The sequence below is a fragment of the Oryctolagus cuniculus genome, chromosome 3 (assembly GCF_051225735.1).
Source record: "Oryctolagus cuniculus isolate XC-2025 breed Fujian yellow rabbit chromosome 3, ASM5122573v1, whole genome shotgun sequence".
Lineage (NCBI taxonomy): Eukaryota > Metazoa > Chordata > Mammalia > Lagomorpha > Leporidae > Oryctolagus > Oryctolagus cuniculus.
In genome coordinates, this window is record NC_142869.1 from 69,283,495 (window position 1) to 69,299,937 (window position 16,443).

The following is a 16,443-nucleotide window of genomic DNA, read 5'->3' on the forward strand; positions in this document are numbered from 1 at the left end:
TTCTACTGCTTTCTCAAGCCATAGCAGAGAGCTGGACTGGAAGTGGAGCAGCCAGGACTAGCACTGGTACCCATATGGGATGCCAGTGCCGCAGGCGGAGGATTAACCCACTGTGCCCCCAGTTTGTGGTTTTAATTAAACATTTTATATAATTTTCTTTTCCAGCCTTTCTTACCATATAACTTATCTGTTAGGCCAGTTAAAAATAATATAAGTTCTTAGTTTTACCTTCATCTATTCCTTCTCTGATTTTCTTCCTTTCTTTGTGTAGATCAGAGTTTCTGACCTATATCTTTTTCCTTCTTTCTGAAGAACTTTTTAACATTTCTTGCAAGGCAAATCTGATAGTAAATTTTCTTAATTTTTAAAGGATAATTTCAAAGTGAAGAGTTCTAGGTTGGGGTGGGTGTGTAACATATTGGTTAAGAAATCAGTTGGAATGCCCATATTCCTGTGGTGGAGTACTTGGGTTCAAGTTCTCACTCTGCTGTTGATTCTAGCTTCCTGCTAATGTGCACCCTGAGACACAGCAGGTGATGGGACAAGTGCTTGAGTCCCTGCCATCCACATGGAAGATTCCAATTGAGTTCTGGGATCCTGGCTTTAGCCTGGCCCAGTCCCAGGTGTCACGAGCATTTGAAGTGAACCAGCATATAGGAACTTTCTGTCTCTGTTTCTCTGCCTCTCAGATCAAGTTTTAAAAAAATAGGTTGGTGATTTTGTTCTTGCAACTCTTTAGATATTTTACTACCTTTCTTCTTGTTAACATGGTTTCTCAGAACAAGTAGAATTAATTTTCAACTTGCTTCTTTGTGGGTAAGATATTTTTCTCCTCTACCTTCTTCTGAGATTTTTCTCTGTATATTTGATTTTCTGAAGTTTGAATATATTATACCTAGTTGTAATCTTGTTGGCATTTATCCTGCTTTGTGTTCTCTGAGCTTCCTGGATTTGTAGTATCTGACATTAATTCTGGGAAGTTATCAGTCATTACTTCAAACGCTGCTGTTTCTTCCCTTGTCATTGCCTTTTGTTATTCCAGTCATTCAGGTATTATTACACATTTTATAGATGTTCCATTCTTGGATTTTCATTTTTTTTTTTAAGATTTATTTTATTTGAAAGGCAGAGTTACAGAGAGAGAGAAAGGGAGGGAGAGAGAGAGAGTGAAAGAGAGAGAGATCTTCTGTCTGTTGTTTTCACTCCCTAAAATGGATGTAATGGCCCAGTCTAGGCCAGGCCAGGCCAAATCCCGGAGCCTGGAACTCCATCCAGGTCTCCTGTGTGGGTGGCAGGGACCTAAGTATGTGCTCCTGTGGGTTGCTGGCAGCAGGTTAACCCACTGCACGACAACATAGGCCCTTCCCCACTCACCCCGCATCCCCCAGTCTTTTTCCTCTTTGTTTTTCACTTTTGGAAGTTTCAAACTCAGTTTCTTTTCTCAGCCATGTCCAGTCTAGTAATGAGCCAGCCCATTAAAGGCATTCTTCACTTCTGCTAGTATTTTTTATCTCTAGCATTCAAGATTTATTTATTTGCTATTTGAAAATCAGAGCTTCAGAAAGAGAGGAAGAGACAGAGGGAGAGAGAAAAATCTTCCATCTGCTGGTTCACTCCCTAAATGTCCTCAATGGTCAGGGCCGGGCCAGATCAAAGCTAGGAGCCAAGAGCTTCATCCAAGCCTCCCACATGGATGTAAGGGCCAAAGGACTTGGGCCATTCTCTGCTACTTTCCCAGGCCATAGCAGAGAGCTAGATCAGAAGAGGAGCAGCTTGGACTCAAACCAACACCTATATGGGATGCCAATGCTGCAGATGGTGGCTTAACCTGCTATACTGCAATGCAGGCCCCGATCTCTAGCATTTTTATGTTCTTAGAATTTTCATCTCTCATTACATTTTGCATTCATCTGTTTCTGTGTGTTTTCTATTTCTATTTTCTATTGTTTCCATTAATTCCCTTAGCATATTAATATTTTTAAAAATTCCTGTTTGATAATCCTGGCATTCTGGTATACCTGGTTCTGGTTCTGATGCTGTCTGTTTTTTTCAAATTGTGTTTGAGACCCACTTTTGGTGGCTGCTGCTTCTGCTCATCAAAGCCTGTGATGAGCCAGTGGGCTGTGCTGCCAGTATTCCGATTCTGGGGATAGGCTTCTCTTTTCCTCCTGGAAAAGGCATTTTCTGCCTTCTCTAGCTCCAATGGCTTCACCCAGCCATATTCTAGGCTGGGTATAGACACTTCTTTAGCCCAGCTCTTGACCCATGGGTGGGGACAGAACATGCTCAATTATTTTTTATTTTTAAAAAGATTCATTGAGGGGCTGGCGCTGTGGCATAGTTAAGCCACTGCCTCTGCCTGTGGAACCAGTGTCCCATATGGGCACTGATTTGAGTCCTGGCTGCTCTACTTGTGATCCAGCTCCATGCTGATGGCCTAGGAAAGCAGCAGAGGATGGCTCAAGTGCTTGGGCCCCTGCATCCACGTGGGAGACCCAGAGAAAGCTCCTGGTTTTGGCCATTTGGAGTAAACCAGTGGATGGAAGACTGACTCTTTCTCTAAATCTTTAAAAAAAAATATTCATTTATTTATTTGAAAGGCATAGCAACAAAGAGATAAAGGACACAGAGATCTTTCATCTACTGGCACACTCCCCAAATGGCCAGGGCTGCACCAGGCCGAAGCTAGGAGCCAGGAACTCCATCTGGGTCTCCCTCATGGGTAGCAGGGGCCCAAGCACTTGAGTCATTTTCAACTACCTTGCCAAGTGCATTAGCAGGTAGCCAGGTAGGAAACGGAGCAGCCAGCACTCAAACCAGCACTCAAATATGGGATGATGGTGTCACAGGAGGCAGCTGAATCCCCTGCGCCACAACAGCAGCCCCGGGACTTGCTTAATTGTTGTTTCATCCCTAATGAGTCACCCTATCCAGCACCCCAGGACACCCTCTTGCTCTGTTGTGTCGCTCCCCCTCTTCGTGGAGGAGCGACACTAAACCCTGCGCTGTTCTTTCGTCTGCTCGGCCCTCCCCGGGTTTGCTGCTGGTTCTTCCCGGGTTGGCTACTATCCCTTCCACCTCCGTGGAAGGGCAGTTCCCCCTGGCCACATTCCCCACTTCCGCAGGGGAGCGGCACACCGCCGGCCGGCTCTTCTCGGGGGCTGCACAGGTGTTCCCCTTAGATGTTCCCCTTAGATGTTCCTGGTGCATGCCGTCTCTCTCCTCCTTTATAGTCCTCCTCTGCCAATCCCAACTCGGCTGCCCACACACCGAGTACGCTGCTCTCCTCCAATCAGGAGCAAGTCCTACAGTTAATTGGTTGAACTGGAGGCACCTGTGTAGAAGCTGTTTACTTCTCTCCCAGCGCCATATTGTGGGAGAGCAGATGCATAGAATAAGTCTTAATTCCAGTAACTCAGTCTAGTCCGGATTGCTCCCCACATGTTGACTCTGGATTCCAAGCCATCCTCCTTTTGTTGTAGTAATATTTGCCTGCTTTGAGTTATGATTTCCTCATTTTATTTTCCTATAGCTTCGATCCTGTTTTGTCTTTTTAACGTGATACTTTAAAAGTTTATTTATTTATTTGAAAGGCAGAGTTAGAGAGAGAGAGGGAGGGAGGAAAGGAGAGAGGGAGGGAGGGAGGGAGGGAGGGAGGGAGAGAGAGAGAATGATTATCTTCCATCCTCTGATGTGCTTCCCAAATGACAACAGCTGGGGCTGGGCCTTACCAAAGCCGGGTGCCGAGAGCTGCTTCTGGGTCTCCCACGTGGGTGCTGGGTCCCAAGCACTTGAGTCATCTTCCATTGTTTTCCCAGGCACGTTAGCAAGTAGCCAGGACTCACACCCGTGCTTATATGGGATGCCAGCATTGCAGGTCGCAGCTTAACCTGCTATGTCACATTGCCAGCCCTGATCCTTCCTGGTTTCTACCTTTCTGGAATTCCTCCAAACTTATATTCAGTTGGTAGCCCTCTCATTTTTCAGTACTGTAGCAGATTTTCTTCTGCTTTAGCACTTTATAGGATTTACGGTTGGAAAGGGGTAGTAGATACTTCTGTCTACTATCTTAGCTCCAGTCTAATGCCACTTTAAAGCAAACAAAACAAAACAAAACAAACCCCCCCCCCAAAAAAAAATAAAACCACCTCTTTATCCTGTCCTAGTTAGTTTTCTTTGAAAGAACTAGTGTGTAAATGATTCCTGGGATGGTCCTATAGATACTAAGCTATTCACAGAAAGTATTATTTACAACCTATTTTTTTTTTAATCAAAATAGCAAGCTCCTTGTATCCTAATTGTGATGACTCTGTCAATACTAGTAACCAATCTCTAGAAGGCAATAATACACTGAGGGTTCATAAAACAGTCTTCAGTGATCATTAATTTTATTTGCATTGAAAATACCACAGATTAAGTTTAACAAAGCTATCTTAAAAAACAAAAACAAAAAAAAACAAAAACAAAAAAAAACCCAAAACTCAGTTGACTTCAGGAGAAGAGGAAGCCCAGAACTGCCAGTAGCTAACTGACCGATTTTAGAGGACCTCTTGAACCATGAACTCTGAGCCTTGGCCTTCTTGTAGTTTTGTCTTTCCCAAGGGGGAGAGTCTACAGCATCAATGGGATATGGCCACCTGGAGCCAGTTTCATTTCCTTCTAGGTCATGGTCAAGGCACCTGTGACTCAGAATTTCCTACCTAACAGTTCAGCTTGCAGGGCCTGTCCCCTATGTGCACAGTCCCCAAAACTCAACCTAAGTTGAGAAGGTGGCCAAGGGTTGGCTGTTTATAGGCGTGTGAACAAAACTTAGGCATGTATGCTAACGAGTCAGCAAGTGTCACTCTGAGGCTCTGCAGAGCACTGGGGGTGCTGGTGTGAGCCGGCCAGAGGAGGACAGTGGACTGCAAGCTGTTTCCCCTGGCTGCTGCCTTCTCACATGGAATTCTGAGAAGTCTAAAAACTCTAAAATCCAAGCAGAATTGGCACATTGTTAACATCGCTTTTTTCTAGATTTATAACATTGACATAGTTGGGCCTACTGCCTCAGTGCTTATAAACTTTAATGGAGAGCCAGGAAAGAGAAAGGTAGTGATTTCTCAGTGGGTTCAGGCAATACACTTGCTAAATGAGATGCCATAACTGAGTTCTGTTTAGTTGTAGGTAAGTCACTTCTGGCTACCACTGTCTTTTTTATTTTAAAGATTTATTTATTTATTTGAAAGGCAGAGTTAAGAGAGGCAGAGGCAGAGAGACAGAGACAGAAAGAGAAGTCTTCCATCCACTGGTTCACTCCCCAAGTGGCTGAAACTGCTGGAGCTTCGCCAATCTGAAGCCAAGGAGCCAGGAGCTTCTTCCAGGTGCAGGGGCCTAAGGACTTGGGCCATCTTCTACTGCTGTCCCAGGCCATAGCAGAGAGCTGGATTGGAAGTGGAGCAGCTGGGACCTGAATTAGTGCTCCTATGGGATGCCAGTGCTGCAAGTAGAGGCCAAGCCCGCTATGCCACAGTGTCAGCCCCCTATACTATTCTGAGTAAAAGGTGAACTAATCTGTATTCCCACTAACAGTGTACAGGAGTTCCCTGTTCTCCGCATTCTCACCAGCACTTGTTGTCTTTTTGATAACAGCCATGCTAGCTTGGGTAAGCTGACATCTCATTATGATTTTAGTTTGCATTTCCTGATACCTAATGATGTTGAGCATTTTTCATAAATTTGTTGGTCATTTAAATTTCTTCTTTTGAAAGATATTTGTTCACATTGTTTGACATTTTTATTTGATTTTTTAACTTGATTTTTCTGCTGTTGAGTTTTTTGGTGCCTGTTTGTTCTAGATGCTAGCGCTTTGTAAGATGAATAGTTTGCAAATATTTTCTTCCATTCTGCAGATTGCCTATTCATTGTTTCCTTTGCTGTTGTCGCTCCCCAACTCGCGGAGGAATGACACCGGACCCTGTGCTGTTCTTTTTGCCCGGCCCTTCCTGGGTTTGCTGCCGTTCCCCCACTCACGGAGGAAGGACGCCATCCCAGGTTTGCTGCCGGTCCCCCCCACCCCCCGCCTCCGCGGAGGGGCGGCACACTGCCGGCTGGCTCTCAGGGGTTCCTCAGATGTTTCCCTCAGATGTTCCTGGTGCATGTTGTCTCTCTCCTCCTTTATAGTCCTCTTCCACCAATCCCAACTCTGCTGCCCACACGCCGAGCACGCTGCTCTCCTCCAATCAGGGACAGAATCAGCTCCTGCAGCTTGTTAGTCAAATTGGTGAGGCAGCTGTGTAGAAGTTGTTTACTCTCTCTCAGCACCATATGGTGGGAGATCAGATGCATAGAATTAGTTCTAGCAGTTCCAGTAATTTAGTCTAGTCTTGGTTGCTCCCCACAGCTGTGCAGAAGCTTCTTGGTGTGATTTAATCCTGTTTGTCTATTTTTTGTTTTTAGTTGCCTGTACTTGTTGTCTTACCCAGAAATCATTGCCTGTATGAATGTCCTGAAGTACTTTCCCTGATTTTTTTCTAGTATAGTCTTAGGTCTTGTATTTAGGTCTTTGGCCCATTTTGAATTCACTTTTGTATAGAGAGATAGCATGTGTCAAGGTGATCCATGTGTGTTGATTTTTGTAGTGACAGATCGGGATCAAGTTTCAACCTTTCGCATTTGGGTGTTATTTTCCGACCACCACTTACTGAAGAGGCTGTCCCTTTTCCCAGGAATGTTTGGTGCCTTTTTTTAAGCTATTGATTGTAGATATGTGGATTCATTCTGGAATCTCTGTTCATTGGTGTGTATATCTTTTTTATGGCAGTACCAAGCTATTTGGGTTACTATTACTCTGTAGCAGTCTTGAAATTAAGTATTGTGATACCTTTAGCTTTGTTGTTTTTGTTTAAGATTGCTTTGCTATTTGGGATCTGTAAAGAATGTCATTGGTATTTTAATGGGGATTGCACTGAATCTGTATAAATCACTGTGGATAGTAATATTCTTCCGACCCATGAAAATGGATGGTCTTTCTACTTTTTTTGGTCTTGTTCAGTTGCTTTTAGTGTTTTGTAATTTTTTTTTTTTAATTTATTTATTTGAAAGGTAGAGCTGGGGGAGGGGGGATGTTCCATCTATTGGTTTACCTCTCAAATGACTGCAACAGTTGGAGCTGGAACAGGCCAAAAAAAGGAGCCTGGAAGTCCAGGTCTCTCATGTGGGTTGCGGGGCCTAAGTACTCCAATTATCTTCCACTGATTTCCCCGGTGTGTTAGCAGGGAGCTGCTTTGGAAGTGGAACAGCACTTATATGGCATTTATATGGGACGCTGGCATTGCAGGTGGTGGCTTCACCCACTGTGCCGCAATGCCAGGGCATGTTCTGTAATTTCCATTTTAGAGGCCCTTCACTTGGTTGAATTTATTCCAGTTTTGTAGCCATTGTGAATGGGATTGTTCTTATTCATTTGTCTGTTGGAGTCTGGGTTTTTCTTCATATAGAAATATGCATTTGCAACTGGATAATTCAACTCCCCTCTCCTATTTGATATGCCTTCTATTTCTTTCTCTTGCCCAGCTACTCTGATTCAAACTTGCAGTATTATATATTGAAAACAAGTGGTGAGAGTGGACATCCTTGTTGGGTTCTAGATCTTAGAGAAGAAGCTTTTCCCAATTCAATGTTTTTTTTTTTTTTTCCTGTGGGGTCTGTCATAACTTTATTATGTTAATGATGTTCTTTCTATACCTAATTTGTCCAGGGTTTTGATTATGAATGGATGTTGAATTTTATTGAATGCTTTTTCTGCATCTACTGAGATGATACAATTCCTACCATCCATTCTGTTGATGTGATATGTTGATATGCATATGATCTCTGCATGCCTGAAGTAAGTCACAGTTGAATGATCTATGTGCTGTTGCACTTGATTTTCTAGTATTTTGTTGGGAATATTTGGATTTATTTTAACAAGGGACATTGGTATATAGTTTTACTTTTTTTCTGTATTGTTGCCTGGTTTTGGTATCAAAGTAATGCTGGCCTTATAGAATGAGTTTGGAAGGGTTCTCTCCCAATTTTTTTGGAATGCTTTGAGAATTAGTACTTTTTTAAAATTTTTATTAATTTTTATTTGACAGGGTTAGAGAGAGACAGACAGAAAGGTCTTCCTTCCATTGGTTCACTCCCCTAATGGCTGCTACGCTGATCCAAAGCCAGGAGCCGGGTACTTCCTCCTGGTCTCCCATGTGGGTACAGGGACCCAAGCACTTGGGCCATTCTCCGCTGCCCTCCCAGGCCACAGCAGAGAGCTGGACTGGAAGAGGAGCAACCAGGACTAGACCCCGTGGTGCCAGTGCTGCAGGCAGAGGATTAGCCAAGTGAGCCACGGCGCCAGCCGAGAATTAGTACTTTCTTAAAAGCTTGGTAAAATTGTGCAGTGTGGCTATCAGGTTCCAGGCTTTTCTTTATTGGAAGATTTGGGATCACTGATTCATCACCTGTGATTGGTTTTCTGTGTCTTCATAGTTTAACTTTGGTAGTTACATGTATCTAGAAATTTATCCATTTCTTTTAGAGGTTCCAGTTTGTTGGTTGTTCATAATAGTTGCTCCTAATAGTTCTTAATGATTTTTTTTATAAAAAAATGGTATCAATTATAATTTTTCCTTTTTAATCTCTAATTTTGATTTATTGATTTTATCTTTTCAAAAAACCAACTGTTTCAATGATCATTTGCACTTTTTTTTCTCCCTTTTATTTATGCTCTCATCTTTGTTATGTCTTTATATTAACTTTAGGTTGGCTTGTTCTTGTATTTGTAGGTCTAAGATTAGGTTGATTTTTCTTTTTGCTTTCTTGATGTGGACACTTATTGCTTTAAACTTTTTTAGTCCGGGTTTGGGTACATCACATTCTATTTTCATTAGTTTCAAGACATTTTTAAATTGCCTTTTGATTTCTTCAGGAACCCATTTTTATTCAGTAGCATGTTGAGACTCCATGTATTTGTATAATTCCTAAAGTTTCTTTTTAGTTTTATCACATTGTGGCCAGAAAATATACATGATATGATTTTGTCTTAATTTGTTGAGACTTATTTTGTGGCCTAAAACAATCTAACCTAGAGAGTGTTCATGTGCTACTGAAAATAATTTGTATTTTACAGCTGTTGGATGACACTTTCTGTAAATAACTGTTATGTCCATTTGGCCTTAAATGCAGTGTAACACTGATTTTTTTTTTTTTTTTGGATGTTCTGTCCATTGATGATGGTTGGGTGTTAAAGTTTCCTGCTATTATTGTATTGGAATCTATCTCTATTTAGCTTTAATATTAATCTTATAAAATTGGGTGCTTTGGCATTAAGGTGCATATATAGATTTACAATTGGTATACCTTCTTGTTGAATTGATCTGTTGATATAACAACTTGGGTTCTTTTTATAATTTGCTTTAAAGTCTAATTTGTCTTAACAATTAGTTATTCCTGCTTGCTTTTGGTTTCTATTTGCAAAGAAAATCTTCCCATCCTTCTACTTTGTCTATGTGTGTCTTTACTGAAGTGAGTTTCTTGTAGGCAACTGGGTCTTGTTTCTTTTTCACTCAGCCAGTCTTTTTCATTGGGAAATTTGTCTTTACATTTCCAGTTACCAGTAGGTAAAGACTTAGCGACGTATTGATTTTCTTCTGTATGTTTGGGATATCCTTTCTTCTGTTCTTCCTCTATTGGCAATTTTCTGTATTTATAAAGGTTTAATTTTTCCATTTCTTTTGTGTACCTGCTCTTCTTGTGGGCTGTATCCTTTCACATTTTCATATGGTAGTTATCTCTTTTGTTTCTGGAAGTAATAGGACTCCTTTATAAGGCCAGTGTGATGGTGATGAATCCTGTTTTCATCGGTCTTGAGAAGTCTGGAATTCTCTTTCATTCACGAAGGATAGCTTTATGGGGCCTGGTATTCTTGGCAACTGTATTTCTTCAGAACTTCTAATATGTCATTCCATTCCTTTTTGTCCTACTAGGTTTTTGCAGAGAACTTTGCTGTTAGGCCAGTAGGGTTCCCTTACATGTCAACTGGCACTTCTGCGGTTTTTAGAATTCTCCTTGTTGTGTGGTTTTGGTAGTTTTGACTTTATATATATATAGGATCTTTTCTGGTCATGTTTATTTAGGGTCCTGTGGTCATTATGTACATAATTGGACATCCAAATCTTTCCAAGATTGGGGAAGTTTTCAATTATTATTTCATTGACTAGGTTTTCTATGCTTCTTCTCTTCAGGTATCCCCAATTTTTAAATATTTTTAATCATGTTCCAAAGGTCTCTTTTTTTTCTATTTTAAGACCTGTCTTGAAGTTCTGATATTGTTTCTTCAGCTTCATCTGGTTTATAGAGTATTTCAGTATTTTTTTTAATTTCAACTCAAGATTTTTTGGTCCAAGAGCTCTCCTTGTTGAATTTCTCATTCACATCATGTAGTGTTTTCTTGGTTCTCTTAAACTATCTCTATGCATCTCTTTCAGTATCCTTATCAGACATTTCATCTATCTCATTTTTCTCGGGAGTCTGTTATGGAAGCATTATTGTGTTCCTTTGGAGAAGTGATAATGCCTTGCATCTTCGTATTTCTTGTGTCCCTATGTTGATATTTGTGCATCTGGTGGACTAGCTATCACTTAAAAGGTGGCTTTTGTGGTAAGAGGCTTTTTCCTGAAGATGTGCCTTCAAGTCGAGGTTTAGCAGGCTATTTTGGCTTTTGTCCCAGTTAAATGCTGTAGTGTAGTCTTCCATTGTTAATTGGCAGTGGTGGGGGTTTTTTAAGTCTTAGCTGGGGCATGTAGATCCCAGTGATCAGACATGGGGTGGTACTGAGGTCACAGAAGCATCAGCCCAGAGTGTGAGAACTCGTCTTAAGTCTGGCAGGGGCACACGTGGGTCTCCGCAGCAGCCCACAGTGGTGGTGGTGGCAGGGCCGGAGTCCTGGTAGCACCAGCCCCAGGTTTCTATGAAGTTCTTGGCATCTACCTAGCTTTTCTTCTCCCCAGTTATATTCTTTGTGCTACCTAGCATTGGAGGAGGAATGAAGTGGGTCATTTTTCTACTGCTCAGGTGTTACTTGTGACCTGAGGCCACAATATGTGATACTGGCTGGGATATAAGTCCACAGGTCTCCACTTGGCACTGAGGCAGATTCAGAGACTCTACTCACAGGTACAGGCCTGGGAACAGGGACCATTAGCATCTGCCCAGTGTTGGGCACTAAGATGAAGTCTTGTGATTTTTGTGTCTATACCTCAGTAACTGGAGTATGGTTCTTTGCTGTCTGCCCTAGGTTGGAGGAAAGGTAGTCCCTTGGCCACTCAAGCTCAGTAACACCAGGGTCTCAGTCACCAGGGCCTGCACAATCTCAGGCCCACGTGAGGCTGGTAGTGATACTGGACAAAATGAGTCCCTCCCACCAGGGTGGTCTTCACCCAGTGGCCAAGGCAGAGCTTGAGGCTCCCTCTGTGCACAGTGGCCTGGAAATACAAGCCTTTTCTTCTGGTGCTTTGTCTCAGTATCTAAGCTCCAAGGCAGTCCTGTCCTGCTCCCTGTGAACAGCAGCCTTCTTCCACTGTTACAGCAGGGTGGAGGAAGGGTAGGAGACGAACCTTGGCCACCTGGCAAAGGAGGATCCAGAAGCTTAGGCTGCATATACTGGCCTGGGGAAAGGGGCTATAGGGCACTGCCTGGTAGACGATTTAAAATTTAGACTTAATTCCTTCTCCTTTGTTCTCTCTATGCTACTGCTACTTGAAAGAGATGACATGGGCAACTCTTTTCTTACTATATAAAACTAGGCACTGTGATCTCTCACCTGACTTTCTTTGCTGTGGTGAAGGTAGTTTGGTATGTGAAGAGGTGTTCAAATCAGTGTCTGACTGCTAGTGTCTTATTTAGCTGTCGTTTTGCTCTGCCCTCTCAAATCAATTTTGTCTTTAGTAATTAATAATCAGAAGAGTTTCAACATCATAGGGAGCTAGGATAAATGAGAAAAAATATACAACCATTTAGTAAATGCTAGCAGTTACTACTGCTTGGTCAGAGTATACATCAGGTTGAGGTTGGCATTGTGGCATATATATTAAAGCTACTGTCTGCAATGCTGGTATCCCATATAGGCACTGGTTCAAGTCCTAGCTGTTTCACTTTTTTTTTTTTTTTTAAGATTATTTATTTATTTGAAAGTCAGAGTTACACAGAGAGAGAGAGAGGTCTTCCATCCACTGGTTTACTCCCCAGTTGGCCGCAATGGCCGGAGCTGTGCCGATCTGAAGCCAGGAGTTTCTTCCGGGTCTCTCACGTGGGTGCAGGGACCCAACGGCTTGGGTCATCTAACACTGCTTTCTCAGGCCAAAGCAGAGAGCTGGATCATAAATGGAGCAGCCGGGACTCAAACCAGCACCCACATAGGATGTTGGCACTGCAGGTGGTGGCTTTACCCACTACACCACAGCGCCGGCCCCTGTTTTACTTCTGATCAAACTCCCCTGCCAATGGCCTGGGAAAGCAGCAGCAGATGGCCAAGTGCTGGAGCCCTGCCGGGCCCCAGCCACTGCAGCCATTCGAAGAGTGAACCAATGGATGGAAGATATCCCTCTCTCTCACCCTCTAACTCTGCTCAAATAAGTAAATAAATCTTTAATTAAGGAGAAAAAAAGAAAAGAATGTACACTGCTCTGTTCTTTGTAAGGCAGAGGATATGCTAACTCTGGAAACAGAGATAAACATTTCCATTAAGTAAGACCTTTGAGTAGGTACTCATTTACTCCCCACTCTATTTCTTTGAAACTTACCTTTTTTATTCTGCTTCCATGAAACCAGTGTAAGAAATTGTTCACAAGGGACTCGTAATGGGTCAAGGTGGCCTGTATTAGAGATCTCTGAATTTCTAAGAGCCAATGTTAAATCTCTAACAGCCAGGACATAGAGTCTGTAACTTGTGGGAGCTATGGAAGATCAGTTGCTAAATCTCGTGAATGTTCTTTACTCATCACCCCCTCCACCATTAAAATGCCTCATATTTGTATGGTGCTTTATAGCTTCTTATCCATTTTTATATATACTCTGGTTTAATATTCTTAACTGCCTGAGAATCAGCATATAAGGAAATAGGCTTAGAGGGGGTGAAGCCATTTGCCCAAAGGCATGATTAACTGTTTCAACACAAGTTGACGCTTAAGGTCCAAGGTTCTTAGCACTTTGAAATAGAATGTTCAGGAGCCGGCGCCGCGGCTCACTAGGCTAATCCTCCACCTAGCGGCGCAGGCACACGGGGTTCTAGTCCCGGTCGGGGTGCCGGATTCTGTCCCGGTTGCCCCTCTTCCAGGCCAGCCCTCTGCTGTGGCCAGGGAGTGCAATGGAGGATGGCCCAAGTGCTTGGGCCCTGCACCCCATGGGAGACCAGGAAAAGCACCTGGCTCCTGCCATCGGATCAGCGCGGTGTGCCGGCCGTGGCGGCCATTGGAGGGTGAACCAACGGCAAAGGAAGACCTTTCTCTCTGTCTCTCTCTCTCACTGTCCACTCTGCCTGTCAAAAAAAAAAAAATAATAATAAATAAATAAAAAAATAGAATGTTCAGGACCACCATATTTTGAAAGGGTTTATCTACCAACCAACCACTGAGGGTGAGTCAAGGCTTTCCTCTAGCTGTTAAAATTCCTACTGAAACATAGCATCTTGCATCAATTAACCTTTTAGAGCTTTTAGATCCATGTGGATGTATTATTCCAGTTATTCTCTTGTTATTCTGGTATTCTACAGGATTCACTTTACACCAAAAGGATGAAGGTCTGGAGAGAAGAACTCCCCTGAGCTGAGGACCAAGAGACCCAGGGGCAGGGAAGTCTTCTTTTTATCACACTGTGCTCCTTTTCTGCTTTCCAGCACAACATGCAAAGGCCTTTTTCTCATTTGATACACCTAAGTAGCTCCTGACTTTCATGACAACAAAGGCATTTCTCATTTCTTGACCCAAGTTTTTTTTTTTTTTTTTTTTTGAATAATTGAAAAGAGTTCTAAGCCTTCACATGTGACACTCCAGGTACTGCCTTGGAAATATCTTGGAAATTCTGAGTGGGTCATTTGTTTTTTATTTAGTGTAATTTGCAACTTTACAATGTAATGAGAGAAAATATCCCTAAGAAAAGCAGCTCTTTTCAAGGGCAGTTAATATTTTTTCTCTCAATTCACTATTGCAAATATCTGAAGATGCTGAAGGTTGAAACTGATATAAAGTGAGAAATGATTCCTTGAACACCAAGCCACTTAGAAACTGAACTCTTGTAACACTGCACAGGAAGCTACAGAGAATGGCCCTCTCTATTCTGTATTCTTTAATAAAAAATCCCTTATTTGTATAATACTTCTAACGTAATTTACAAAGGTCTCCACATACACATTCTCTCTTGTAACTGTCACCGAAAGCAAGTATTTTCCTCATTTAACAGACAATATTACTGCTCCATGTCCCAGATAACGTTATTGGGGTTGTGGAGAATCAGGAATAGAACTTGGATCTTTGGATCCCACTGCTCTTTTCTCTTGTATACCAGGCCACACTTGAAGTCTAAGAGATTTTGTTCCAAAGCATTTCTGTTACTTTCTTTTTTTCTACTCCAAAGTTTTTTTTTTTTTTTTTTAAATTAGTACAAAAGTTCACAAAAGATAAAATTACTTGCTCTCAAAGCCTTGCCAGTGGTATACCTGATTTCTGGAGTCACAGTGTCGGGTCTCTGTATGCTCAGTGCAATACAGGTGTATTCTACACCCCATACAATTGCTGCCCCACAGCTTTCTGACCAAATCGAGTACATTATGAGAGAGGCAGGATAATACATTACCAGAGACCTGCATAAGTGACCTCACAAAGTGAAACAGACCTTTCAGAAAGCTTACCTGGGTGCAAGCTGTTCCATCCTCCGACTGGGAACTGGTAATGGAATATTAAGAAGCCAAAACTGAGACTCCTGCTATGAAACTAACAACACAAAATACTGTAATTTTATAAAAGTTTGTAAAAGGTTGCTGATTGGCTATGTTGAAGCTATCAGTGGCTAGAAACTACATACTGAAAACTTAAATACCTGACATCCACTCAAACTTGTAGAAGTTAGGGAATTCTGAAAGTGGGGCAGGCGGAAAGAGAATCTAAACACCTCAGATCTAACAGGTCTGAGAGCACTGGCCTGCTGTGAAAAGCACTGCACTGTGCTGACTGCTCAGAGGCTTGCACTTGGTATTCTGCTTAGGAATGAAGGCTCTCCAAAATGGAGTCTATAATAAGGTTCCCTACATATGAAATTAATTTCAAAGTTATAATACAGTAAAAGCAAATTATCATTTGTGGAGAGGAAGACTATAAATTGATTAAAACAATGTTCCTAATTATAATTCTCCACTTCAAAAGAAATAGTGAACATGAATATTCTGATTTGGGGACAGCTTTCCAGTTCTTTAGTAGCACAAGAAGACTCCAGATCTGTATACCGTATCTTAAGTAAATCATTTCCTAGCACTGATAATTTTTAATGAGTCAAAAATCCATGCATCTATAGCCAACTGATTCTTAACCAATGAACCAAAAACATACATTGGAAAAAGATAATCTCTTCAGTAAGTGGTGCTGGGAAAACTGGATGTCCACAGGCAGAAGACTGAAACTTAACCTCTGCCACTCAACCTAGACAAAAATCAACACAAAATGGACCAAACACCTAAAAGTAAGACTTGAAGCTCTGAAACTACTAGAAGAAAACATAGGGGAAATACTTCAAGCCATTGGCATAGCGGATTGAGCCGCTGCCTGTAGCACCAGCATCCCATATGGGCACCAGTTCAAGTACCGCCTGCTCCACTTCTGATCCAGCTGCCTGCTAATGTGCCTGGGAAGACAGAGGAGGATGGCCCAAGTCCTTGCGTCCCAGCACCCACATGGGAGACCCGGAGGGGGCTCCTGGCTTTGGCCTGGCCCAGCTCCAGCCTCAGCCGTTGTGGCCATTTGGGGAGTGAGCCAGCAGATGGGGGATATCTCTGTCTTTCCTTCTCTGTAACTCAGCCTTTCAAAATAAATAAAATAAATAAATAAAAAATGGTGTAGGTGATAATTTTTTGGATAACACTCCAAAGGCACAGGCAACTAAAAGCAAAAATAGACAAACAGGATTATATTGCATCAAGAAGTTTCTGCACAGCTGAACAGTGACTATAACCTACCTACCCAATGGGAGAAAACGTTTGCAAACCATTCATCTGACAAATATATAAGACACCCAAAAAGTTCAATCAAATGCACTGAAAAAATGGATAAATTATATGAATAGACACTTCTCAAAAGAAGAAATTACAAAGGCAATACATTTATGCAAAAATTATCATCATCATTAGCCATCAGAAAAATGCAAACCAAAACCATGAGATGTTTTAAT